At 44.8% G+C, this 26,867-nt stretch overlaps 1 protein-coding gene and 1 pseudogene across 1 annotated transcript in view; one reads left to right on the top strand and one right to left on the bottom strand.

Annotated features, from left to right (window-relative positions):
• Positions 1 to 26,867, bottom strand: part of ZCCHC24 (zinc finger CCHC-type containing 24) — a 148,813-nt gene that overhangs the window by 66,418 nt on the left and 55,528 nt on the right. The window lies entirely within an intron of this gene.
• Positions 16,759 to 16,878, top strand: LOC136646271 (5S ribosomal RNA; annotated as a pseudogene).

Below are 26,867 nucleotides of genomic sequence, written 5' to 3' on the forward strand. Positions count from 1 at the left end.
TGCACTTGCCCAAGCCTCCTGCAGCCTCCCGGGGGTGCGGGGAGCTCTGCGCAACCTTCGGCAGGGCTCCCTAGGTCAGAAAAAGTGAAAGCGGAGCGATCGCGCCCCGCTCCGCAAAACAGGAAGCGGAGCACAATTGCTCCGCTTTCCCTTCTGATGGGGCTGCAGGGACTGGGGTGCACCCTCTAGTCCCTGAAGCAGCTGTCCCTGTGTGCGGGGAGCCCTGCGCGAGCACCTGCAGGGCGCCCCAGGTCAGGGAAAGGGAGAGATGGCTGCTGCAGGAACTGGAGGGTGCACCCCAGTCCCTGTAGCCCCCTGAGCGATGTGATCCTGGGGATCACGTCGCTGCCTTCCCCCTGCCCCTGCTGCCTTCCCCCCGCCCCCGCAAAGACTTACTGAGGGTTTCAAACTCCCGGAGAGTTTGAAAACCGCAGCCCTATGCTTATAGCTGGCGAGCATGAAGAAACCACAATAATGCAACATATCTATGAATAAGTCTGATACGTTATAATTAGGGGTCCTTGTCATACGATTAATAAAAGTACTACCCTCTAACTTGCTAGCTGACAGTGTGAAACATAACTCAACCCAGTGTCTAGCTAGCTAGAGTTTGTGATTTAAGTCAACGAGATGTGGTCTCTACAATACAGTGTGAAGAAAAGGAAAAAGCCAAGGAATTACTCCAAATGCAGGGCAACATTTGATCTGGAAAACCTAGGCCAATCTTGTTTCCCAGATGCATGCATAAGGATGAATTAATAGCCAAGGGCATATATACACACATATTTGAGTTCCTCACTTTATGAATTTACAGACAATGTAACCTCAGTGTTATTTTTGGCAAAGGTAATAATACAGTTAGGGGAACTCTAGTTAATCCTACATAATGCAATATATGCAAAAATATTTCTAATCATTATTAAAAATATTTATAGACTGCTTTTCAAGTAAAAAAAGGTCACAAAAAGTTCTACACAGCAAAATAAATTAAAAAAATTGTTCCCTGTCCCAGGGGACTCGCAAACTTAAAAAAAGAAAAATTAAAAAGATCCAAAGGAGACACCAGCAAAGAACTACTGAAAATGATGTAATGCTAGCATGAATTGGGACACTTGGAGCCCCAATCTTATGGGCCGGCCCTAGGTGTCGCAAACATGCCGTAAAGCACATTTGCAGCACCCGGCAAAGAAGGAACACTTGCACTGGGCCTCAGTGCAAGAGGATGCCAGTGAGAAACTGTTGACGGTAAGTAGCACTACCAGGCAGCAGTGTGACTTTTCAGGGTGGGGGGCATTCTGGGACAGGGGGAGTGTGGGGAAAGGGCGGAACGAGGGAGGGACTGGCCTGGGTGAGGAGTGGGGATCCTATGCCCCTCATTGGGCTGCAAAGTCCGATATGGAGCTTTTCGAATCTGCGCCCACAAAATAGCTGGTGCAGATTCAAGTAGCCCCATTGCAGGGGCCAGGGCTTTACTCAAGGTAAGGGAACAAACGTTCCCTTCCCACAAGGAGACGTCCAGAGGCCTCCCTGGCCCCACTGGATACAGCAGTAGTCATTTCAGTGTCGCTGAACCTGGCACTGCCGGGGAGTATAGAACTGGACTGTTGATGCCCTACTGCAAAATGTAAGAAAACCTCCACTTAAAAGGTGCATCTTAGTCCCATTAGCAGATATTATAGGTAGGACTAAAATGGAACAGTCTGTAGTAAAAGAAAAAAAATAACACCTGGTGGAGCTCTGAAAATTGCTGAAAGTTTCACATACATTTCAATATATCCGTATAGGAAATTTGCAACCTGCAGAGCTGCTAAAACATTTTCATGCATGTATTTTATTTTATGTGTGGTACCTCATATGTGGCTGCATTCACATATTTTTCATATTTTAATCCCACATTGTTTTCTAGACATATTAAAGATATGTGATGCAACTATTTAATGTGCTGAAAACCCAAAGAAATCAAAGGGGTTGAGCATCCTTAAATGTGTACTGTATTGCACAGTTAGTAACGCTGGTCCACAAAAGTCTTTGCAACAAGTAAACCATATGCACGGCAGTCCAAACATATATTTTTCAAATCTCATAATTTCATGCACAAAAATGAGTTTAGCAATTCTGCTATGTCGGTATCCCAGAAGCGCATCATGTCTTGCAGCAATTGCTCTGTTCAGGATGGACTCAAGAGGTGGCTCAGTTCTAAACAAATTGTTCGTACAGCAAGTACGAGGGAAGGACATTCTTCGTAATTCCCTATCATGAGGCTCGCAACACTCATTTTATGTATTCTGACTTAGCTGCATGGAAGAAAAGCACTGAGGAAACAAACGTTCAATTCTTATGGAGCAGATGTTTATGTACAAGTGTGCACTGGCCTCTTAATCACTCTCAATTTTTCCTCCAGAGTTTATTAATATAGATTCCACTATGTAAAACAACATCCCAGCTGTGAAACCTGAGGAAATGATGCAATAAGCTTCATCTCCAGCCTCATTTACAGTTGCAGAGGGATTGTAAACAGTGTATCCTAGCTAAGAGGGCAGGTTGAGATCCAGAAATAATATCAGAATGGCTCGCCATCCTTCCTCCTTCTCCCTCCTATCTATATGAACCACACACGCACACGTCTGTGTTTTTTTTACATTCAAGCTGACATTGCTGATGTGCAATGCATTTGAAGAGAAGCTATTATAGGCTGCTGAGATGCCAGTGTTATGAGCAGAACATATATCCTTCCAGACATTCTCAAGGGCCCTGTGTGTGGATGTGTTTACATGGAAACTGTGAGCCCTACTAGAAAACAACATTAGGGAGGGAATGTTTCTGTCCACCTGCTACAATATGATATAATCTCGGACACTAGGTTACACTCCCAAAATAGCTTAACTCCTTGAGCGTCAAACTAGAATGGGAAAGATTATGTGTAGCAGCCAATCAGAGTTGCCATGAAACTTTTGCCTGAATCAAATTTTGAAACTTATTTGGAAGTTTCTTCTCAGGCACATCATCTGAGGCATTTCAAGTGAAGACAGAAGAGATTCAAGAAGGTTACACTAGCAAAATTTCTCAGGGGGATTCCACATGTCCCAAGGACACTGACCACCTGGCTTAGCCCAAAGCAAAATTGAAAGTCAATTTGAAGTTTTGCCCTCCGTGGAAACAAATGAGGAAACAAGGAAGTATCAATATCACTAATTGCCCAATCCTACCTAAATTGGTACATGGTGATGCACCAGTGCAGCTTCTGCTTCATCCCGCAGGGGATTTTTTGACTGTTGGAGGTCTCCTCAGGGTAAGAGGACATTTGTCTTCTTGCCCTGGCGTAAGCCCCGATAGTTGCTATGGGTTAATTAGGACTTGAACCAGCTCAATCGCTGGTGCAAGTCCACATTGATCCATGAAAGCAGATCAGGCCCAGGAAGGGGCTCTGGATTTGGTGTGCACCACTGCTGCTGATCCCACTCCCCACCTGAATCTGAGCCACCCTCCTCCTCATCCTGTCACCACCCAACTTAAAAAAGAAAGAAAGAAGAAGCACTAATTTGCCATGCCTTGTTTGACCCTCAGTCATTCCTGTCTTGTCTTTCAAAAACGTGTTCCTGAAGGGAAAAGGGGCTTATGGGGATAGCAAAGAGCAACAGCAACGCCGTTCTGAATGAGTAAATAATCTAACAAGTGTAAATTGTTTTGCAGAAATATAATGCACAATATTTTTCAGTACCTGCTTTGAAAACAAAAGTTAGTATGTGTGTTTAGAGAGGCTGGTCATTAGCAGAAGTGTTTGAACACAGCATTATTTATTTTACACAGAAGTAAGCCCATTGTGTTTGGTAAGACTTTGGCTGTGATCCTGTCTTACTCATCAGAAACAAGCACCTCTAACCATTAGGCTTTACTAACATATACTTTAGCCCAGCTCCAGATATAATAATTCAAATCATGTGACTTAATAGCTCTCATTAAACTTTGGTTCCCTAGCTTTGTCTCACTGATGTAATAACTGGATGGATTGTTCAGGCCTCCTGATTGCCCCCTCCCACATCCTAGCATGTAGTACATGCCTCCACGGTGTGCCTGCATGTTACATCATAATGGAGAATAGGGTTGAGCTGTTAGACCACACTGAAGAGGATGGCAGTGCTGTTCTGTTCATTTTCAAAGTTGCATCTTCTAAACTCCCAAAAGAAACACAATGTTGCCCTGGGGAAAACATGAGAGAACAGTGGTGTGCTGAGGACACAGTGAAGAAGCTCCACAAAAGGTGAGCAACATAAGTGTGACCATTCCAGGGTAAACACCTAGTCTAGAAGCAGCTCTAAAGTAACTCTTTTCACCACTGCCACATACATTTAGATTTGCTCATTAAGGTACTGAGGAATCTCTCTCTGTTTCTCTCTCTGTCCAGCAACAAAACCTCAGCCTGGGCCAGTTTGAAATCAGCCAGACCACAACACAAAACATTCATATAACATGAAGAGGGAAAGCTAAAGTGAAGCAGGAGGCTGGTGCTTTGCCGTACAGGAATGTGAAGGACCATTTATCTGTTTTATAAGGGCTGTTGTGGCCACTGCCAGAAATGCTTGTTTGTTCCAGGATGTCAGCCTTTTGGGGGAGCCTTCAGCAGATACTTCCTCAGCCATTTATGACACAGCTGCTCTGTGAAAGATGACCAAATATTTTGAACAATTAAAAGCTAGCATTTTTTTAGGGTCCACCTGGGAGACAGTCTCCACCCTGTTTAAACCCAATAAATCATTCTTGTCTCCCCTCATTATAGGCTATGTCCACTGGGACCCTCTCCTGTGCAAACCCCACTGAAGTGAGGGGGGATTGCACAATGGCACATTTGCACTTGAGCATATTTTAATTGAGCCTACAGAGAAGTTTCCAGCCAACTATGTTCAGTGTTGCTCTCTATGTACAGTATATATTTAAAAAAACACAAGAAATTCGACCTCACAGTGGAAAACATACCAAATTGATTTTTGGTGGCCTGTGATGATACAGAACTGATTAGATTCACATGAAAGGTGTGCATTGGTGAATGTGAAAGAAGATAATGTCTGAGCCAAAGAAAGCACCGTTAGAATTTTTTAAAAGAAAAGAAAACCAAGGGCAGTTCTCATGGCCCATGGGACATGAGGCAGCATATTGCTAAAAAACGTCACAGGACATTTTAAAGACATTCCTGCAGTCAGGCCAGCAAAACGCACTGGACAATTTGTGAAAATGCAAAATGAGGAATACAGGGCAAATTTCCAGAAACATTAAAAAACCATGGAAGCACTTTTAGAGTTTCCTCTTATGAGAACAAAATGTAAGACTTACACATTTACTCATCCTAACTGATCAAGAGAGCTGGTATAGTGGCTACAGAACAACTTCTGTGGTTCAGCTCTTACCTCTTCTATAAACTCACAGGCTGTGCAATCCTAACTTGTGCAGGGATGGGAAGGCCGGCTGGCCTGCCCTATATGCAGCGCAAGTTTGGGGCTGAAAGTGGCTCAGCATGGAGGGAATCGCATCCCCTTACCCCAGGGAGAGCCACAGCAGCCCCGATGGGGCTCTTGGATTTGTGCCTTCTAAAGAGGTGGCGCATTTTCAAGCAGCCCAGAGCTGCGCCAGGCTGCTAGGGAACGGAGTCAGGATCTAGCACAAGTACCGGATCTTTGCCCCCCTGCCACCTGCTCATGGACCTGTCCACTGGCCACCCTCCCCTGCCCTGAAATGCCTCCCTCCTGCCCTCCACCAGCCTCCTCAAACCCTTGCGCCAGCTAAGCTTGGCCAGCACAAACTTACCCTGTTGCGTTTGCAACACTCCCAGACCAGCGCAAGGGACTTGCGCCAGCCCAGCATAACCTTAGGATTGCTCTCTAAATGGCTTCAGACAAGGCACTCTATCTCATTATCTCTGCTATAACATGAGCATATTCATACAGACATCCCAATCTATGCAACTCCCCACAGTTGATGGATCCCACAGGGGGGTTTGAGGCACTGAAGAAGGGAACTCCTTGGTATAAAAGAACATTTGTTCCCTTGCACTGGGATAAATCCACGACAGCTTGTTAGGTCTACTCAGACCTGTGTCAGTGATTTTACTGGTGCAAGTCTGCATGGTCCCGAGTCAGGGGACTGAGGTTGGGAGGGGCAATAGGATATTGGTGGCACCAATACCACCCTCTTCCCAGCCTTGGTTCATGCTCCTCCTTGCCCCATCTCCTCTATGTTCCTTCCCCTCTTCACCTCCCTCCCACCCCCTACTCTGACTTACTGGCGCCGGTTGGCATCCTCCAGCCACTTGTATGCAAATCCAGCCACTCACCACTTATGGCGGCAGCCATGCCGCACTGAATAGTGTGTTGCATTTTGCAACACCAATAAAGGGCCTTATATTGCTGGAACAAGCATTCTGGCACCACAAAGCTAATTTGGGATTGGGCTGTGACTTGCCTTACAACAGTGGTTCTCAAGCTTTTAGCACCGGGACCCACTTGTTAGAATGAGAATCTGTCAGGACCCACCAGAAGTGATGTCATGACTGGAAGTGACATCATCAACATGAAGAGTTTTAACAATCCTAGGCTGCAATCCTACCCACACTTACCCAGGAATGACCCATTTACAATCATTGTTAAAAACATATACATAGTAGCCTGCTACTTCCCCTGGGGGCTGGGGGATAAGAATAGGCCCTCAGTTTGGCTGTACTTGTCGTAAGAGGCGACTAAACAGCCACCGGGTAGATGGGACTCGTCAGCCTGGGAAGGCAGCTCATCTGAGAGAAGGAAAACTCTGATCCCAAACCTCCACTGCCTTGTGGCTACATCCAGTTATGGAAAAGGCTTTAGGAGTCAACCTCGAGGCAAAATCCGGAGCCGGAGTCCCTGAGGCAGTTCATGGCTGAACACAGTCACGTTCTGGCAACTCCTGCGACGCCGCTGGAACCAAGCGTATTGGCCTCTGCCTTTCCATTGGACCATTTCAGCGACGTGGAGAGGGGGGATTTGCTGCATGGGTAACAGCCTATCCTCCATACCTACTTTACCCAGGCTTCACGCACTGGAGAGGACACTCTGTTCCAGAACCACCATTCAGAGCGTGACACCATAGTCTTGCGAGACTGAAGGATGCCAACAAGAGTAGCCTGCTAAAACTACAGATCTATAACATTTCCCCAAATGCAGTCACATACCTTGGTAGCATTAAGTCTAATAGATTAAAATAAAATATTGAAATGAAAGGGGACCCACATGAAATTGCCCTGCGACCCACCTAGTGGGTCCTGACCCACAGTTTAAGAAACACTGCCTTATGAGGTTGTTGTAATTTAGTGAATGCACACTCAGAAAGTTTTAAACCAATGCAAGGTAGTAGTATTATTAATGACCTAAAGTAGCACCCAGCAGAAAATTTGGGAAGGAAATTGGGGAGGTTCTGGGGTGCAAAGTCCCCTCTCCTGGTGAAATTCATAATGTGGTGTGCATCTCCAAACTGTGCAGCAACATGGAGAAGATACCCTGACCCTGTGGTGAGACACTGCAAACAGCTTGTTATGCAGAGACAGCTGCCAGGAGGAGGAGACATTTAAAAAGGCCTCCGCATGGAGACTTTTTTTTTTTTTTTTTTGCCATGGATGCAAGTCTCTGGCTGCTAAATACATTATAATGCAGGAGTTGGAACTAATAAGGGTGAAAAGCCTTCTATTATGTGGGTGGTGGTGGGGAACGGACACAAAATCCTGGTTCTTGGAACTGGCTTGGGTCCAAGGTTTCATGTGTGGGTGGGTGAGACTTGGAAGACTTTCCCCGAGCATGTCTTGCAAAGAGTCTGCAGTTCATAAACATGCAGTTCCAGCTCAGAGGTCTGATTCACTCATGTTTAGAGACTTGCTCACTTAGACTATTGGGGAGAATGTAAAGGGAAGGGGCCCTTCTCCCTGGCTTCACTTCTCCAGCCACTTTGGATGAACTAAACAACAGGGGCACTGAGTAATAAGAATGCCTGCTGGCCCCCACATATCCCCATGTAATTTGAGCATGCAATCAAAGCAAAATGCCCTTATATGGAGGGATCCGTTCTTCACAGTGTGAATGTGTGCAGTTTCCTTTATCTGGGAAATGTCAGCCTTAAAAAAAAATACAACTACACTGCTCAAACACAGACACATACCCCACACTGAGGCTGGAGACAGCCTAGTTCCCCCCCCCCTTTCTGAGAACTGGAAGTTGCACGATAGAGGCACTGTTGTCTGCAGCAAACGTGGTCTTTCCACTGGTTGGCAACCTTCAGTCTCCAAAGACTATGGCATAAGCCTACAGCTCCAGGTATTCCTAGGCAGTCTCCCATCCAAGTACTAACCAGGCCTGACCCTGCTTAGCTTCCCAGATCAGATGAGATCGGGCATATGCAGGGTAACAGTCTTTCCACTGTCGTTTCTCTTTACAGTTCTTCATAAGGCTTCAAAACCTCTTTGACCAAAGACGATAGTGGGACAAAATGTGAGTGTGTGTGTGTGTGTGTGTGTAAATGGAACAGTTTAAGAGCTGCTTGCTGCCTCCAACCTAAATTTGTTATTGGAAGGGCACAATCCTAACCCCTTATGTCAGTGCTTTCCAGCACTGGCATAGCGGTGCCAATGGGACATGTTGCAGTTGGGTGTCACTCACGGAGGCCCCCTCAAAGAAAGGTAATGTTTGTTCCCTGACGTCAGAGCTGCGCTGCTCTTATGTCAGTGCTGGAAAGCACTGACATAAGGGGTTAGGATTGCACCTGAAGTGAATCTGGAGGATACTCTTGCAACAAAAAGCTCTGTCATTCATTTTATGTAACCAAAGCACAACAGGAGACCCTTATTCCATAGTCATACTCAACACCAGGGTTAATCTGGCTCCACCCACAGGGTAACTATGGGTGTCTGCATCCATAGGGTCTGGTACATTTTGGGATGGGAACATGGAGATGCAGACTGCGCTAAGTGCTTAGTCTATGCAGCCTCCGCAAAGCTCCCAGGGCAGACATAACTCAGCACTGCTGAAATTTGTAAAGCTAAAAGTTAGCTTGTGAGAGTTGTTTACTTTGAGGAAAGGGTGGAGGAAGGATGGCAGGATGGAGAGTAACCTTGCACATTTGTATTGCCAGCTGCTTGACACCCCAGCACAGGGGGCTGGCATTTTAAAACTGATTTATGCAGCTGCACGATGGGGTCCAGTTTCAGGCCATATGAGCTGCAGGAGCAGGTGAGAGACCCTGGGGCAAGGAATGCAGACTTCAGAACAAAAAGGGCAAGAGAAATCAGTACTCTTTTTCCAGATTGGGAAAGCGACTAACAAGACAGTGCTTTGCAGGCTTAGCTTGTCTCTCTGTCTTGCAATGGCACTAAGAGTGCTTAGAAAAGCACCTGCACGTTGATGAGAGTGGAGGGATGTTGTAAAGTAACATGAAACTTTCGTTAAAATGGCAGCAGCGTATACCCAAAAAGCAACGAAAATACACATGTAAAGGCAACTAAGTAGGCATCTGCTATGTTTGATAATGAGATAGGAGACTGCTGGCTTTTTAGCTACATACTTCAGCCTTTTCTAGATTTGTTGGGCCTGTCCTTTCTTTGCTGGTTAAAATTTGATGTCTTGATATAGAAGGTCATTTTCAATTCTGGGGCCAGCTTCAGCAGCTCAACCAAGCCTCTTTCTTTTCACCCACCCTCCAATGTCACCCAAACGACATTGGCAGCCCAACCCTAGTTGGGCCTTGTGCCACTGGAATGCTTGTTCCAGTGGCCTAAGGTCCTTTATGGTGGTCACAAAATGTGACAAGCCATTCAGTGCAACCGAATGGAGGGAGATGGTGAGGGGGTGGAAGGGGGAGGGAAGGGGGAGAAGATGAGTTGGAGGCAAGACAGACTGGGGCTGAGAAGAAGACAGCATTGGCAGCAGCAGCACACACCAATAACTAATCCTGTTCCTAGCCTCGATTCTCCAACCTGGGTCCACACAGGCTTGCACCAGCTATAGAACTTGGTCCAAGTAGACCCAGTGGGCCAGCACAAGCTTATCCTGGGGCACAAATGTTCTTTTACCCTGAGGAGGCCTCTAGAGGCTGAAATTCTCCTACAGGATTCAGTGGATACCACAATGGCACAGCTGCATTGCCACCCAGGGTGTTGCACTGGATTGGGTTGTGGGTTGTTGGGGCGAGGGGTCAAAAGATGGCACTGTTTCCTCAGTCCTGAACTTGGTATCTTGTCTTCCACTACAAGTTGCCATTCATCTTTTGGAGAAGTAAAGCACAGTCCTTGTGGATGTCATTGCAGTGAGAACAAAACTTACCCTTCCCTTTGACAGTGGGTGACCCAGCCCTCACTATGGAATCCTGTCCACTATAGCCAGAATTCCACAGTGGACTGTATCCTCCAGGGTTTTTGCAATACAGTACAAGCTCTCCCTGTAGTCATAATGATGGTTGTTAAAATGAATTAGATGTGGATAATTTCTGGCTATATTACAGTTCAGGAGTTTGTTGACTTCAGCTTGCTGGTTTATGATTGCAGCTCATACCTACTAAGTTTGGTGATGATTGCAGCACCAAGTGATGGCTTGCATAGGTCAGTGAGGCATCACAAATGTAATAGTATAGACATAGCTTTCTTACTGGCTCACATTTCCACAAGCAAAGTGCTTTTCAATTGATTCAGTCCATAAATTGAATAGTGAGAGAAGACTTATCTTTTGGGAAGTCGTGCTGGGCGGGGAAGTCGTGCTGGGCGGGGGGGCCCAAGCTAAGGCTTGTTTTCCTATAATTCTAGCTTTTTACCCATTAAACTAGAAGAGAGTTGAAGAGGGCAAATCTGTTATTGTCTGGATCTCCTCTTGAATCCTTTTTAAAACTAGTGTTAACATGGCAATGAAACATCTGGAAGGAGACCAGTTGAAGTTGCTGAAAAACATGTGGCAATCCAAAAGGTGCTGTATATTTTGATTTCAAAAAGCTTGACAAAGTTGCCCATCAAAGCCTCCTGAGGAAACTTGGCAGTCATGGGTAAAAGAGGACAGATTATATAGTGGTAACAAGTACAAACAGGAAGCTGAAGATAGGGCTAAATGGATAATAAAAGAAAATGTGGGATCTTTGACAGATCTGCATTATCCTATTATCTTCTGCCATTGAACAATAATAAGCTTCCCAGGAGCGTCTGGCTGGCTACTGTTGGAGACAGAATACTGAGCTACAGAGATCTTTGGTCTACTTTAACACAACCTTATATATTTCCTTACATTGGCATGATTTTGGCTCAGTGATTCAGAAACAACAATCAGTTTTGAAACCAGACTGCACTATTTTGACTTTGTGTCAGGTTTCACAGCCAATTCTGGACTAAGTATCACTCTGCTCTGATAACTTTTTCCAAATTCAATGAAAATTATGCCAGGAAAGAAGGGGGGGGGGAAGACAATACATTTATTGAAAATGTTGAATTTAATTATTTTGGCAGAAGGATTGCTTATTCTGAATCACCAAGTAAGAGAGCTGTCAGACTGTACATTACTTTCAAAAAGAGATGGCCACTGCTATTTTGATGTATCCAAAATAAATACAAAGAGGCAATTTCTGGCCATTTAAAAAAAAATCACTAAATGCCAACTGTTATGTTACTAAGAGGAGTTTCTGTGTTTATTAACAAAATGTGTGCGCTTTCTCTGTTTTTAATTAAATTTCTAAGAAAATAGGCATTGACGTTGGTAATGAACTAAAAGTGCTCTTATTACAAAAGGATGTGTTTGGACCATTTTTTACACTTCTCGGTGCTATTATGACCGAAACAACCTCCCTTTGGGGTTAATCAATTACAATATGTGACTCAACACTTACCTCAGATGCTGATAAGTGTTGAGTCACATATTGTAATTGATTAACAAATTAAAATTTTGAAGTAATGGGACTCATGACAAGGGCCTTTTCAGGCAGCAGGGTTCTTCTCTGTAATCGTAACAGCCTTTTCTATTAGCGCTTTCCTACCAAGAGCTTTGCTTAGGGATGTCCCTAAGGGGACAAGGCTAGCTGGTTTACCAGGCCATAGTACTGCTACTGCTGCTGCGGAAGGGAAAGAGCTGAGCCAGTCTCACAATTAGGCAGAATGAAGCAGTCTGCGTCAGGTGGTGGATTTTGAAGTAGCAATGAGTATGGAAGCTGTCAATTATTTTGTTTACTGTTCTTTATTCATTTTTGGCCCAGCCATAGTGAGGGCCTGCACTGGCAGAACGTGGGTTCCACCAGCACACTCTGCTGCAAAAGTACCGTAAAGTTATTTGCGGCAGCGCAGAGCATGCCCTGTGCTGGAGCCTTCCCGCTGGTGCAGGGGAGAAAAGGAGACTCCCCAGAGCAAGTATGTCCAGCATGGGGGGGGGGAGGAGAGAGGACAGGGGGATAGGACAGGGGGGCAATTAGTGCTGAACGCAGCAGCCTGTGTGCTTGGGGCAGAGGTTTGACTCTGTTGGGCCGCAGCTCCGGTGACTGCACTGGATGCCCATTCATTTCCAGGCCCAATTCAAGGTGCTGGTTTTGACCTTTAAAGCCCTATATGGCTTGGGGCCAGGAAATCCGAAAACCCGCCTTCTTCCATATAATCTAGTTCATCCTCTCTGGTGAGGGTGCCGCCACCTATGGAGGTGGGAGGTATGGTGGCAAGGAGTAGGGCCTTCTCCATTGTGGCATCTACTTTATAGAATTCCCTCCCTCTTAGTTTAAGAACCATTCCCTCCTGGAGGCAGTAGAACCTAAAAACTTTTCTTTTTACACTTGCCTTCTGAGTTTTAAACTTTTAGTACAGATATTTAAGGTTTTATGCTGATTGTTTTTTACGGGCTGCATTCTTTTTTATTGCTGGTTTTATTGCTCATTTTTAATGATATTTTTAGGCTGTATATTGCTCTTAGGTAATTTTAATGCTTATATTTTTATATTTCTATGACCTGTTGTAAGCCGCTTTGAATGCCTACCTAGACGCTAAAGTGGAATGTAAATACATACATACATACATACATACATACATACATACATACATACATACATACGTACAAGGCAGGGATGGGGCAGAATGGGGAGGAGAAAGGGTAATGTAGGTAGATCAGGCCCAGGTGTAGGTGGGATCAGTGGCGCCAGCGTGGGATACTGTATAGCCCATGCTGGCACTGCTGCATCACCATTCATGGATTTAGTTTGGATTGGGCGGCTTTCTTCCTTTCAGTGGATAGTCCCAGGGTGAATAACAAGAGTTTAAAGGCACAAACATACTTCACAATAAAACAAAGTCAACATTAAAAAAACAACACATAAGCAGGGACTGATAAAGAGACAATATTCCAGCATCAGGAAACACAGGAATAGCTCAACTTTCCAGGTCAAAAACTTAGTGGAAGAGGTGCCCCCACGGACTTTTTAGAAGCAGTGAGAGACTGGGCCTCCTAAACACTGCATTGAAGAAGGATTGCACTTCACCCATAACTGCAAGGGCAGGTTCACACCCCCTCAAATTGTGTCCCAGGCAGCAGCCTGCTGATTCTTGCATAGATTGAGCTTGGGTTCTGTCTCTTGGTCATACTGGAGGATGAAAGAATCTTGGGAACTGGCTTTTACATATGCTTTTACCACCAGGGCACGTATTTGAATTTTCTAACTCAGCCACCAAAATGCCGAGAGCTGTCATGATAGAGGAGAGGAATAACCCTGCTAACAGGGTAAAGAGGCACTTTTCCAAGTGGTACTCATCTGAAATTCAGCAGGGGAAGAGTAAATATCCCTCTGCATCTCAGGACAATGTCTTTTCTAGTCTTTGTTTGCTCTTGGTTCTTCTGCATCTTTTCAGATAGCCCTGGTGTGCCGCGAATGGTTCGCAAGTGTGCCAGAGGAATTTGAGGGAAGGTCATTTATTAGTAGGGCCACTGGGGGATGTGAGCCTCCCACCAGCAGCATGGTGTGCCTTGTCAATTGTCAAAAAACCGATGCTGTGCCTTGACAATTTTAGCACCTTATCAGTGTGCAGTGAGATGAGAAAGGTTGAAAATCACTGATCTAGGGGTTGATTGCATCACCAAGTGATAACATACATGTATAAATAGCCTAACCCAGATCAAATGTTCCCAACTGGCCTATGTGTGTTGACATTGTCCCACATATGCAGTAATGGAGAGAATGAAAGCGCCATCTCATTTTCTTGTTTGTCATCATTCCTCTTACTAATAAGGAGGCCAGAATGCTTCATGCAAAATTCAGTGACCCGGTCACAGAAATTCTGGCTTCCCAGCAAGTGAATGAAGGGGCAACTTTTGTCTTTAACAGCAAAAGCAGCAAACAAATGAAGGCCAGAAGAGAGAAGAAATGAATTCCAGTGTGGGCTGATGTGCTAGCGCACAGCATTTTACACAATCAAAGCACTGTATAAGGAAACAAAGATATTGGCTAGAGGAAGCCTTTTGTAAGTGATAGTTTAAAAATGTTTGTGCTGAACAAGAAGAGCCATACCAAGGAGGAGATCCAAAATGTGGCATATATGAGCACCCCTACTAAGCAAAAGAGAAGGAACTGCTTCCTGGCACCCCATATTCATCTTGGAGAGAATATAGTCAGCAAAGTACAGAGCTGGCCATCTCTCCATGTTTTTCTATAGCTCGGTAATCAAAGATGCTTGGTGAAAGGACACCGATACAAAGTCAGCTGACACTCCTAGAACTGCAGTGGCAGTCAGGCCCTTCAGCCACGTCAGAACTAAAAAGACAGCCTGTTGGGGGACAGGACTGGGCTAAAAGGCTGTTAGGCCTCGCAGTAGCTCAGGGAAGTGAGAAGTAGAAAACATCAAGCAATAATTGTATAGGGAACGTCATATTCTAGCCGAATCCCAGAGCCAAATGACCACAGGCATAAATTTTTCACTGATGAATACTCCCATTCCGAGAAACACAGGAAGTCTCACAGCAAGAGCTTCCATGATTAATTTCTAGATATCGTCTACATGAGGCATTGAAACACAGCACATCTGTTTTAAGAGCAAGACCTTCTACTACTTTGGGCTTACCCTCTCTGCATCTTGGCTCACAGGGCCAAACTAGACATATTACATGAGCGTTTCAAGACTTGGAGCCCAATCCTTAGCTCGGTGCTCCGGCTGTCCGCCGAAGTGCACTGTCGCAAACATGCAATGCTTAGCACTGGGCTAGCGTCCGTGCTAGCCCAGTACTAGCCCAGGGCGCCGGGCGGGCGCCCATCCTCCGCTGCTCGGCGGCCTCATGGAGCACCGAACTGTGGCAAGGTAAGCAGGTATGGGGAGGGGAAGGGAGGGGGCAGGGAGGAGGTGTTCCGGGGAGGGGAGAGGCAGGCGGAGGGCGGAGAGAGGGCGAGGAGGAGGTGTGACGGGGAGGCAGGAGGTAGAGAAAGGGCGGGCAGGAGGCGTGCCAGGGGAGGGAGGGAGCAGGTCCCATGGAGCTCCGTTCCACCAGAACCAAGGCGTTCATGTGGGGCTTGGCACCCTACACGAACGCCTTTACCTTACTGCCAACCTTTTAGTTGGCAGTAAAGTGAGTAGCCCCATTGTGGGACTGCATCCCTTACCTGGGAGAAGGGGATGAAAGTCCCCTTCTCCTGAGGTGCCACCCGCCTCTGCAGCCACGCACCCCGGACAGCTCAGGATTGGGCTGCCCAACACTTCTCGTCTCTCTACATTTCAAAAATTTAATAACAACACAGGCCTACAAAATTGAGGGTCAGAAAAGTTTTTCCCAAACTTTATGGTGGTTTGATATGAATTTGGGGTGCCAGTTCAAAAAATGGCATCCGTTTTGTCCTGTCATGTCTAGTTTTGGAGATATAGTACAGCGTCATTAGTGAACGGTTCAAGCAGCTTCCTCATGAGAAAACCATGGTGTAGGCTTCCTCATGAGGAAGCTGCTTGAACCATTCACTAAAGAGGCTATGCTGTTTCTCCTAAACTAGATAGGGTAAAACGGATGCCATTTTTGGAATCAGCACCCCAAATATAGCCAGGAATTGGCGTAAGGTTTACGGAAGCAAAATGTGTTTTGGCCTGTGTAATTAAACATAATAGATATCAATAAAAATGCAGCTGTGGGGGTTTGAATTGGGGCTATAGTGCAGGGAGAGGTGGTTTAGGGCCCAATCCGATCCAATTCTCCAGTGCCGGTGCGGCTGTGCCACTGAGGTATGCACTACTTCCTGTGATGGGAAGGCAGTCACAGAGGCCTCTTCAAGGTATGGGAACATTTGTTCCCATACCTTGGGGCTGCATTGCGGCTGCACCAGTGCTGGAAAACTGGATAGGATTGGGCTCTTAATCCTTTACCACCCCACCAATTCTCCAAATAAATTAACTCTTCTCTTGTCGAAGTTTCTCCTAGACCTGGATGAGAAAATGTGCAGGCACAAAAACATAAGTTGGGGCACTGGCACAGGGTGAAGCCCCTCCCCCCCATATTGGGCCTGTCGCCCACAACTACTTTTTGAAAAGGAGAAAAAGACATGGTGAGTTCCAGTTAAATGCCTTGTTTAGCCCACAGTGTGGTCGATACATTTTTAAACCACATGCTTGTTGTTTATCAGAGGGGTAGTTATGTAATTATCAGCGTAATCAAGTGATCTAGTCTGTCCTGTCCTGGATACAGGTTGAATGTCTGAATGCTCCCTCTCTTACAATGAGAAAAATAATCCTACATATAGAAAACTAGCATATTAAAAAAAAAAATGGGAAGGCTAGTTTTCTGCAGCAACTGTTACCCTGCACATGCCTGATCTCGTCTGATCTCAGAAGCTAAGCAGGGTCAGGCCTGGTTAGTACTTAGATGGGAGACCGCTTGGGAATACCGGGTGCTGTAGGCTTATACCATAGTCTTTCGAGACTGAAGGTTGCCAACCACTTTAGTTTTCTGTATACAGGGAGGATTATTTAAATTTTTATTCTGCACATGGGATGGCTCAGGGTGAAGGTTGTTAAGTCACAGGCAACAAGAGGAGCCTGAATCTTGAACCACTAGTGTCCTCAGTGGTTTTCTATACTCTGAAAACAGTCTGGGCTGGCCCATCCATGAGGCCAAATGAAGCAGTCACCTCAGGAAGCAGACTGCTGGTGCGGGTGGGGACCACCTCTGTCCTCCTGCTTGCCTCCCCTGCTACACCTCCTCCTCCCTGGACTGGAAAGGGAAGAAGGGACAGAGAGGAAGAGCAAATGTTGGGAAGGGAAATGCTGAGCGAGGTCATTGGAGAGTGGGAGGAGCAGGGGCTGGCACACCATCAGATGGGGAAGCAACATCTGGCATTCTTCCATAGGTGCCAGAAAGACATGAACTGGCCCTGAAAACAATCAAGTGACTGTCTTTCCCCACCCCACACAATCATGCAGGCTGGGAAGTGGGGAATATTGGAATGCAGCTTGAGCTGGATTCCACATTAAAGATCATCTTCTGCATTCCATAGTGTGATCATAGCTATGTATTTTCCAGAACCCCCCTTTTTTATAGCTTTTCCTTGCACAAGCAGTGAATGTTAGGACAACTCATAGTTTTTTTTTTGTTTTTTTTTAAGAAGATCTGTTTCTTTTGCTGCAATTCTGTAGAAGTGCAGAAAAACTGCTGATTATTATAAAGCGTTCAGAATTCAACTTCCTTTATTTTATTTTATGTTTTAAAACACGTTTCTAGCCTTTCTGGTTGCAAAAACATGCTTGAAAGAATAAATTTTTGACGAAATGACAGAATCTATAGAGGCGCAGGCCTAAGATTTTTTTGGTAGCTTCAATACCCTTGCCTCTTTCTTGACCAGCAAGAACAAAATAAATTATGCAGAACACGTAGGGCTCCACAGCTCGAGAGGCCCAATCAGCACTCCCTCCCCAGTTCTGCCTCCTCTCCACCTTCCCCTGGCCACTCCACAAGACCGTCTTCTCGGCGCTGAGGCTCAATGCTGATTGGTGCGGGCCTCAGTGCTGGCACAGCATCCTCCCTGCTGGTGCCAGAGTGCCTCATAGCACTTTTGCCATAGCATTTGCCAGGGCAGTGCACCGGCTGCTGGTGCTGTCCCAGTTTAGGATTGGGCTCTTAGTGACTAAAAACCCCTTTGTTCAACTGAAAAGATATCCCAATAAATCAGGTAGTATATTTTATATACACACACTCATACAATTGTATCTACAGTTTATCTCCTTAATATCTTTAATATCTAGCTGATATATTTAAGTGGCATATTCCCTTCTTTCTCAAAAATGAAATAATGCCTCTTAATATATAATCTAAACTTAAATGTTATCATTTACACTTACAAAACAACAAATCCTACATAAAACACATAATAGTAATTATACAAAAGTCCACTGGCTTCCAGTTCACCCAGCTCAACACCCCTGAATCAGGCAGGCCCAAAACTTATCAGGGTATAAGGGTCTTGCACTACCTTCCTGAAAGCAGCCAAAGAATTGCAACTTGGATGTTAGGGGGGCATGTCATTTCATAGCATCAAGAGCACCTCTCTCAGGGCCAGCTTCTCTAGCAATTGAGACACTCCTTGTACTGACAGAATTCAAAGCTGGACCTGATCTGTTGAGGACGATGGGTGTGGAGGGTGACATCAAACAGTCATCTTTCAATTGAGTGCTCAAGGCAATGCATAATAATAATTACACCAACTTCATAATTAAAAAGAAACAGAGCAATTAAAATAACAAAAACAAAAAGCAACAGTTACAATTTCACTATTAAAACTGGAATTAGCTCAAAACAAAACACAAAGTTGAGGATCACCAACTTTTCTTTTTAACTAGCCTCTGTGACTTTAACAGAAACTTAACCCGTAGACTTTGATACTGCTTACAGTGCTTTCATGCTATGAAAAGCTTCACCTGTTAAGTTTTGCAGATCAAGCTGCTGTTAAAGACACTGCTGCAGACTGCTGGGGGGGGGCGGGCTGTCAGCTGGCAACCCTAGAGGCAGAGCAAGATAAGGCTCCTGTGCTTTTAAAGGGTGTGCAATAAAAAGAACACGAGCAGTGTGGTGCAGCTTCTATGAGACTATATAAATGTTTGGGGACCGGTGGCCTTAGTTTTCAATGTTCAGGTTTGTAACAGCTGCAGTATTTTGGGTTCCTTTTTGTGTGTTGCAATTTACCCTATCTGGAGAAGAAAAAGAAGTATGACTGTACTGATTTTTAGTAAAGAGGAAGAAAGCAGACTGAGGAGGGGTCTCCAGGGTTTCCTGTAGTAGGACTGTGTAGTTGTTGTTGCTGTGGATTTAAAAGTTTGTTTCCCTGCTTGATTTACAGTTCAAAATGAAGAACTAAAGATTTTTATTTTCTAAATTATTGGCCATGAGTAAGGATGCAGCAGTTTTGATTTAAGTGAATACTGTATTATAGTTCTGCCAGTGTGTATAACGATCCTGAGTTCTCTGATTCTATCCCATTTATTTTCATTGGGAAATGAAGAACTTTAGCAGCTGGGTGTGCATATTCTTAGGTTTAGAAAATGGTGGTGTGTGTGCGCGCATTCACATCCCACTGAAGTAATGGCCAGGCTCCTTATTAGCATGAACAAATGCTGCTCTGATTTATGGCTTCGGTTCCAAGGAGCGAGTTTTCATAAGCCTCTGAAGCTACAGAACCAACAACTCTACAGAAATAGGGGGACAGGTTTCATTTGCCCATAGCTGTGATCCCACCTTGGCTAGCCTCTGACCAGGATCTGTCACCCTACATGGCAAAATGTACCAACCAACATTTCCTCTTCAATCCAACTGTTAGTGGTGCAAGAACCCATGTCTCTTGGCATTTGGTCACCCCAGGTAGCAGTAGGTACGCTGATAACTAAGGAAGACCAATGAGTATAGTTTATAAGATAGCTTGTTGCTGTTTACACCCACTGCTTCTGTTGTCACTTTCCAAGAAGAAAGGTGATCCTTAAAGGCCTAGAAATATCCACACATTCATTCACACCAGTAAAAGGACACTTGATAGCTTCCAAGGACATTTCTCTCTCCAAGACCGATGCTGTTAGGTCCCTTCTTTGTGAATGTGTTTCTGGATATGGCAGCCTCATTAGATTCACATCCTGCTGTGCAGCAAGCACCTTTTCAGTTTGCCCTGCTAGTTTATAAAATAGTATTTTTTGGTAAATCATGAACCTCCAACTAGATACTCGTAATTCCCACATGCCTTTGAATTTTGTGAAGTTACAAAAGCACAGAGGTAAGTCTTTGAATATCTGAACAATTTGAAAGGGGGGGGGGGGACAGAGCAGAGGAAGGATGAGCTATTGGGGAGGGGAAGGGAATTCATTTTAATTTAAATTAGCTATGCAAATACGGCCCCCAAATTTACCTTATATTAATTGTTGTCATCTGTCTAAAAAAAAATAAACCCAATGTCTGTACGGTTTCCATGAGTTTTACTTGCTATAAGTGACCAGGCTCTTTTCTTTTAACAGTCCAACATGGCTTCTAAGTTGACTACATTGGAGAACAGGATTTTTCTGAAGTACTCATGCTCGCAAGCTCAGTAAGTATCCACCTGGTCTGCTGCAGAAGTTCACAAACTATGGCAGTAATTCCTTTTGAGATTGCTGATGCCATGCATGCGCATTCCAGTTTAACCTCTGGAAAACAGGATTTGCCTATTGTTACATCACTGCATGAGTCACTACTCTGAATTTGCCTGTTAGGATGATTGCCCAGAACAGTGACTCATGCAGAAACACAGAGGTGATCTCCTGTGGGGATGGGTTATTCTTATTCTGACACATTTTAAAAGCAAACATTTTGGGCTGTAAGAGCACAGTGTGCAGGCACTTCACCCCCAAAAAGTATGCCTCAGCTATCAGTAGTTTGGGAAATAACTAGGGATCGTACCTCTCCAAGAGGTCGTTTGAGTTCTCCTTCCATCTTTGGTGTGTTTACAGAACTCCTGCACGCACGCATGCTTTTAATTGGCAAGCACAAGGCCCCCATTTTACCTCAATTTTGTAAAGTGAGAGATGCCAAGGTAGATTTAGCAGCAGCCTATTTTTACCAGCTGAGAAACAGCCACATGCAGGGAAGAAAAATAAATAAATTCCAGACCAAATGAAAATTTCAACAGCATGAGATGTCTGGCTATCACCTGCCTGCAGGGTGCGGCTCAAAAGTAATGCAGAGGCCTGCGGCTCAGGCACATGCACAGGCCCAAGTCAGTCTGGTTAGCTCTGTGGGAGTTGGGCTGGCATATATTTAGGCATACTTGAATCCACTTATCTGTAGACTGTACTATTTCAAAAGAAAGACCAAATATCTGTGGCAAACCAGTGATAACACACACACACAGGGCAGTAGCTGGAAAATCCCCTGAAAGGGGTGAGGAGCAGGTATGCTGGCATGAATGATGCAAATTGTCACTGGTGGGCCAGATAAGAAGATAATCAGAAATACAGTCATCAAGCGGTGCTTGACTCAATCTGAACCCTCCTCGGGGAAGGGGATGCTCCAATCCCCTCCCCTCCGCATTGTCTGAGCCTCCCAGAGGCAGCACACATTCGAGTGCTGCCTCTGCAAGGCTCAGACTGGGGTAAATCATGGCCCTTGTGCGACTTCTGGTTTCATGGAGGAAACCAGTCTGAGTTTCAGTCAGCAATTGGACAAGTGCTGCCTCTGGGAGGCTCAGACAACCCTCTGGAATTCCCCTCGCATTCAGAGGCTGGGGGTGTGCGTCCCCCTGGTAAGCTGGTAGGTCACTGGTAGGTGATTTTGACTAGAGACGAGTAAATGTTTTTAGGACAGCTGAAGGTGGTATGGTGGAAGCATAGGTGCCTGTGGTGTACTCCAGGGTTGACAAGTTTTGATTTAAAAAATATTGCACTCCAGTGCCGGGTATCTAGCAAATCAGGGTGGAGCCTGGAGGAATCTAGCAGGTCAGAGTGGAGCCTGAGCATAATATAATAGATGACGGGTGGAATCTGGCAGAATTTAGGTTTTACTAGTTTTTCAACTTCCTATAGTGCTTACCTGACAGAACACAGGTGCACTTGTTAGTCTGGTAAATCACTAGCTGGCCGGCAACCACAGGGTCCACAGAAATATTTTTTGTCCCAGAGGAGGAGGAGTGAGCATTGGAGCCTGGGTTCACTCCAGGCTTGTGCCCTTAACAGCACACCACCTTGGGGTTGCATCTAAACCATCCCATGGGCTTCCAGTTAGTTTTGAGGCCCAATTCAAATTTCAGGCGGTAAACTTTGGGAGCATGAAATTGGCCAAGTTTTCCATATCTTAGGGAGTCTCCTGTATGAAACCTCTTTCTGAAGTCAGGTGGGATAGACTTGCTCTGGATCCCTTCCATCTACACAAGGAAGATTCCCTGGGGTATGGAGAAGGTCGTTGTGCTACAGTTTAGAATTACTGGTACCTCCTGGAGGGAGTGCCCTACCAGGACACTTTCTTGTACAGGCAAATGAAAACTGCTTGTTCTTAAAAGCCTTCTCCTCTTGCTCCTGCCTTCTGTTTTTTATTTATTGATGGTTGGCAACCTTCAGTCTCGAAAGACTATGGTATAAGCCTACAGCACCCGGTATTCCCAGGCAGTCTCCCATCCAAGTACTAACCAGGCCTGACCCTGCTTAGCTTCTGAGATCAGACGAGATTGGGCATGAGCAGGGTTCATTGTTATTATTTATTACCATAATATATAATTTTATAAATCTTAACAAAGCTTAACAAAGCTTTTATAAAGCTTAAACAAATCAATGTAAAAAATTAAAATGAACATGGCCCTGCTCATTGGGCACATACTCGAACAGGCAGTAAGAGTTTTCATTTAATAGCTGCTGTTCATATTCATTTGCTACTATGACTATGTTTTTGGAAGAAATGTGAAAGATAGTCTAGCAGTAAATCCTAAAACGAACAAGTCTTCACCGAGGAACTGTTTTAACTCACTCTCTTCTGGCACTGCGCTGGCTGGGTGGAATTAGTTGTGAATGCTTGGCCAGAGATATTCCTTTCCACCCACACAGCAAAGATTTAGAACTTTCCTTATGGTTCCAATGAGGTTTCCACATACCTAAAGGAGGACAAATGATTTGTTAAAAACCTAAGCATGTAAATAAGAGCTGGGAATGGGCAAAACGGTAACATGAACTGTAAAGCCCACAAGTGAAGATCAAAGATGTTGGTAGAAGTTTCTTTTCCCCACATAATTTTGTTTCTCCAGGTTGGAGACAGAAACAGAGAGCAGGAAAAATTCCAAAATATCATGGGAAAGGCTGCTCTGGTCTCTCTGTGGGTTTTTTTTTTTTTTGCAAAAAATGGTTGGCCTGGCTAGAAGTGCTAATACCTTGCGAAAGGACCTGCTTGCTCCCCTCTGCTTTTCAGCCCAGTTTGGCAGGCCCAAGAAGGTCACATAAGGTTCAAAAGAGAAAGTTTGGAGCCTGTACTGTCTTTAAATATGTAGCAGTTCATGAACCTCTGTATCATTCACTGTAATAGCATCTTACGGTAATTATCATGTCGAGGCTCATCAAAAGGGGCAATTTCCCCCCTTTGTCTCAGGCATATGCTTTGCCGTTCCTTGAAGACCACACGCACAAAAAACCTTCTGTGCCTTTTTGTTGTTGCAGCACTAAATTCCAGATGAAACTGGATGCCTGTGGCCAACATTTTGGCTGAGTGCTTCAAATCAATATGAGCAGGTCAGCCTTCCTTCTCTCTGCAGCTCCTGGCCATGTGCTGCTCATGTCCTGTTTTCTTCCTCTCTCAAACTCCTCCTTCTAGTCTTCTCTTTCTCCACCTTCTGGACTACTCCCAACATTCCTTTCCTAGGCCCTGTTTCTTCTTATTCCTTTTAGCCATAAAGAGGTTAGTGCCAGAGCCAGATTGGTGGGAACCCTGGGACTTGCACTGAAACCCGCCATGGTATCCCTCACTTAACCCCTGGTGCTGCACTGGGTACAACTGCTATCATTAGTGCAGCAGGCTTAGGAATGAGAGGGCCTTCTGCTGGGTATAGGCCTGGACCCTTGCCCAGTGCCCAACCTGGCCAAACCCTGCTGCCACCCCCACTACCAACAACCAGCAACTGCTAGGAATAGAGTAACTCAGTGAATAGCAAACATTTTGCTTGACAATGCCAGTGGAGAGCTACAGTGGCATTGTGGGCATGTAATGTGAAGGGTTGTATGCGCATCAAACTTCTATGCGTTCCAGAAAAGTACTTATAGTACTGGGTGCAGAATTCAGATTCTCGATAACACAGCTTTCTTTCTTTCAAAGAGAAACAAAATATTGAAATTGTATGGAAAATTCCACAGCAACTGTTACCCTGCACATGCCCAATCTTGTCTGATCTCGGAAGCTAAGCAGGGTCAGCCCTGGTTAGTACTTGGATGGGAGACCGCCTAGGAATACCAGGTGCTGTAGGCTTATACCATAGTCTTTCGAGACTGAAGGTTGCCAACCAACCAACCATGGAAAATTCCATTGTGAAATCTCATGAACTAGAGGAGTAGTTAAATAAGGTTTCCAGTGATCAGAAGTACTGTTTTGATGGCCAGCATAGGCCTCAGCCTACTATGCCCAGCATAAATAGAATAAATTATGCAAAATAGTAATCACTGCAGAAGAAACTGAAGGAACATATGGTACACCATTCCTTAATTTGCCTAATCCATACAGATAATAAAATTCATCTTTTCTTGGAGGAGAATATGGGTTATCTTGGTGCAAAATTTTGATATATGTAACCTGAGTACACATGGCCTTAGTTATGGGAAAGTGTGAGATGGTCAAATCCAAAAATCTTCCTACCACCGCAATGTATGTGTAAAGCTACCAAACCTCTAAGGAAATAAAGTCCAATGCAGATACAGTACTACTAAGTCACTTTCAGATTCAGAGAGTCAGAGTTTGTGGGTGAAATCCTAACCCCTTATGTCAGTGCTTTCCAGCACTGGCACAGCGGTGCCAATGGGACGTGTGCTGCATCCTGCAATTGGGTGTCATTCACAGAGGCCTCCTCAAAGTAAGGAAATGCTTGTTCCCTTACCTCAAAGCTGCATTGCCCTTATGTCCGTGCTGGAAAGCACGGACATAAAGGATTAGGATTGTGCCCTGTGACATGCAAATCTCCTGCATTACACGCTCAGCACTGATAAGGTAACTAGCAGGAGTTCTTGCTTGTCAAACAGCATCCTTCTATCTCCTTCTCCAGAGCTGCAGATTTGCACAGCGGCGTCTCTATTTCAATTATTTCAAATACCATGATGATAAACAAGTACACCATAGCTTGCATTTTATGGAGTGAGCTACAGCCTATGAAAGCTTATGTGACAATAAGCTGGTTAGTTTTTGAGCTACCACAAGAATCTCTGTTGTAATTTAGAAAGATATCATAATTCCCATTATTAGAAGCTCCCTCAAGCCAGCAAACAAGGATCACCATCTGAAATGCACAAAGCATAGAACTCATGTGTGTCTCTGTATGTGTGTATGTATATGAACTTGTAGCCAATAGCAACAAAGAAGACTGAAATTCCAGAGGCACTTCCATTTACTGAAGAGGTTAATATGGCTTTTGGAAACATATTGCACTCCTTGGGGAGAATGTGAAGGACACTTTATCCCTTAAAGGTAAATGGGTAGAATCAAGAACTATACATCTGTCTGTGCTAAAAGGTTGCCTCATGTATGGTCTGCTAATCAAAACAGACATAACGTAATTCTAGGGGCTCTACATAGAAAGCCCACCATGGTTAAAATCTGCTTGCAACCTCGGCAGGCAGCTAAAATGGAACAACAGATAGCATCTTAATTTCATTCAGCAGCATGTAATAATATCTTAGTATGATAAAATCCAACACTGAATTAAAGCATGGTTGGTCAACCTGTGGCAGAGGCAGTGGCATGCTTGGATAAGAAGTAGGTTGACCTACAGGGTGTGGTTAAGCCACAGTGTCAGGCACATAGCAGGCCTGCCTGTTCCCTGGCAAAGCTACCCAAGCCATATGTTTGGAAATGCACATCCAAGTGGCACAGTTCCATGCTCTGAACTCGGTTAGTAGGAAACTTGTCAAAAGGAGTAGCCACCACCAAATTAAGCAATAGCAGGGTGACGTTAGATTGGAAACCGAGGAACTTGGATTGCATGCGTGTGCATGTTCTCCACCAGAAAAATTTAGCAGCTAAGTGTATACCTCCCAAATTCCGTCTTCATGGAAATGTTTGCAAATAAAGTGCATTTGCAGACCTTGCTTTCATTTGCATAATTTATTCTGCATCAGCAGTTGTGGGTTTATTTTCCAAGCAAGGAATAATTATAGAAGAAAAGGAAGCAAGGTCCAGAGCATAGAGTATTGGGATGAGATGGTCGGAAGGATCATATTACAGCCTTGGGAGCAAAGTAGTGAAGTTCTGTGGCCAGGTGATCAGTATCAGCCTGATTTCTCAGGTTTGGCAACCTTAATTAAGCATGACCAAAAAATTGTTAGCTCCCTTTGTGTTCTGTCTAAGGAAGTGTTATGTGCAAAGCACAGAAGGTGAACTGATAAATGTTACTTCACCTATTTTCCACACAAATTCTCTGGACAAATCATGGCGATTATAGTTTATCTGCAGTTCTTTGCAGGCAGATAAGAGGCTCAATCTCAGTTATTTAACTAGAGCAAAAGGAAGTTGTGGGACTGCTGGATCAGCAAACTATATTGAAAACTACATCCCCTTTATATAACTCACCACATCTGGCAGGAAACCCCTCTCTTTTACTCGTAGCTTTTGATTTCCGTTTTAAGAAGTGGAGTCAAAGCGTGGGTGTGGGTATCTCTCCTACCCCACTCCCTTTCTGGCTTTCATCCCCACTTGGTGCACCAC

This window comes from Tiliqua scincoides, chromosome 3 (genome assembly GCF_035046505.1).
Source record: "Tiliqua scincoides isolate rTilSci1 chromosome 3, rTilSci1.hap2, whole genome shotgun sequence".
NCBI classification, from domain to species: domain Eukaryota; kingdom Metazoa; phylum Chordata; class Lepidosauria; order Squamata; family Scincidae; genus Tiliqua; species Tiliqua scincoides.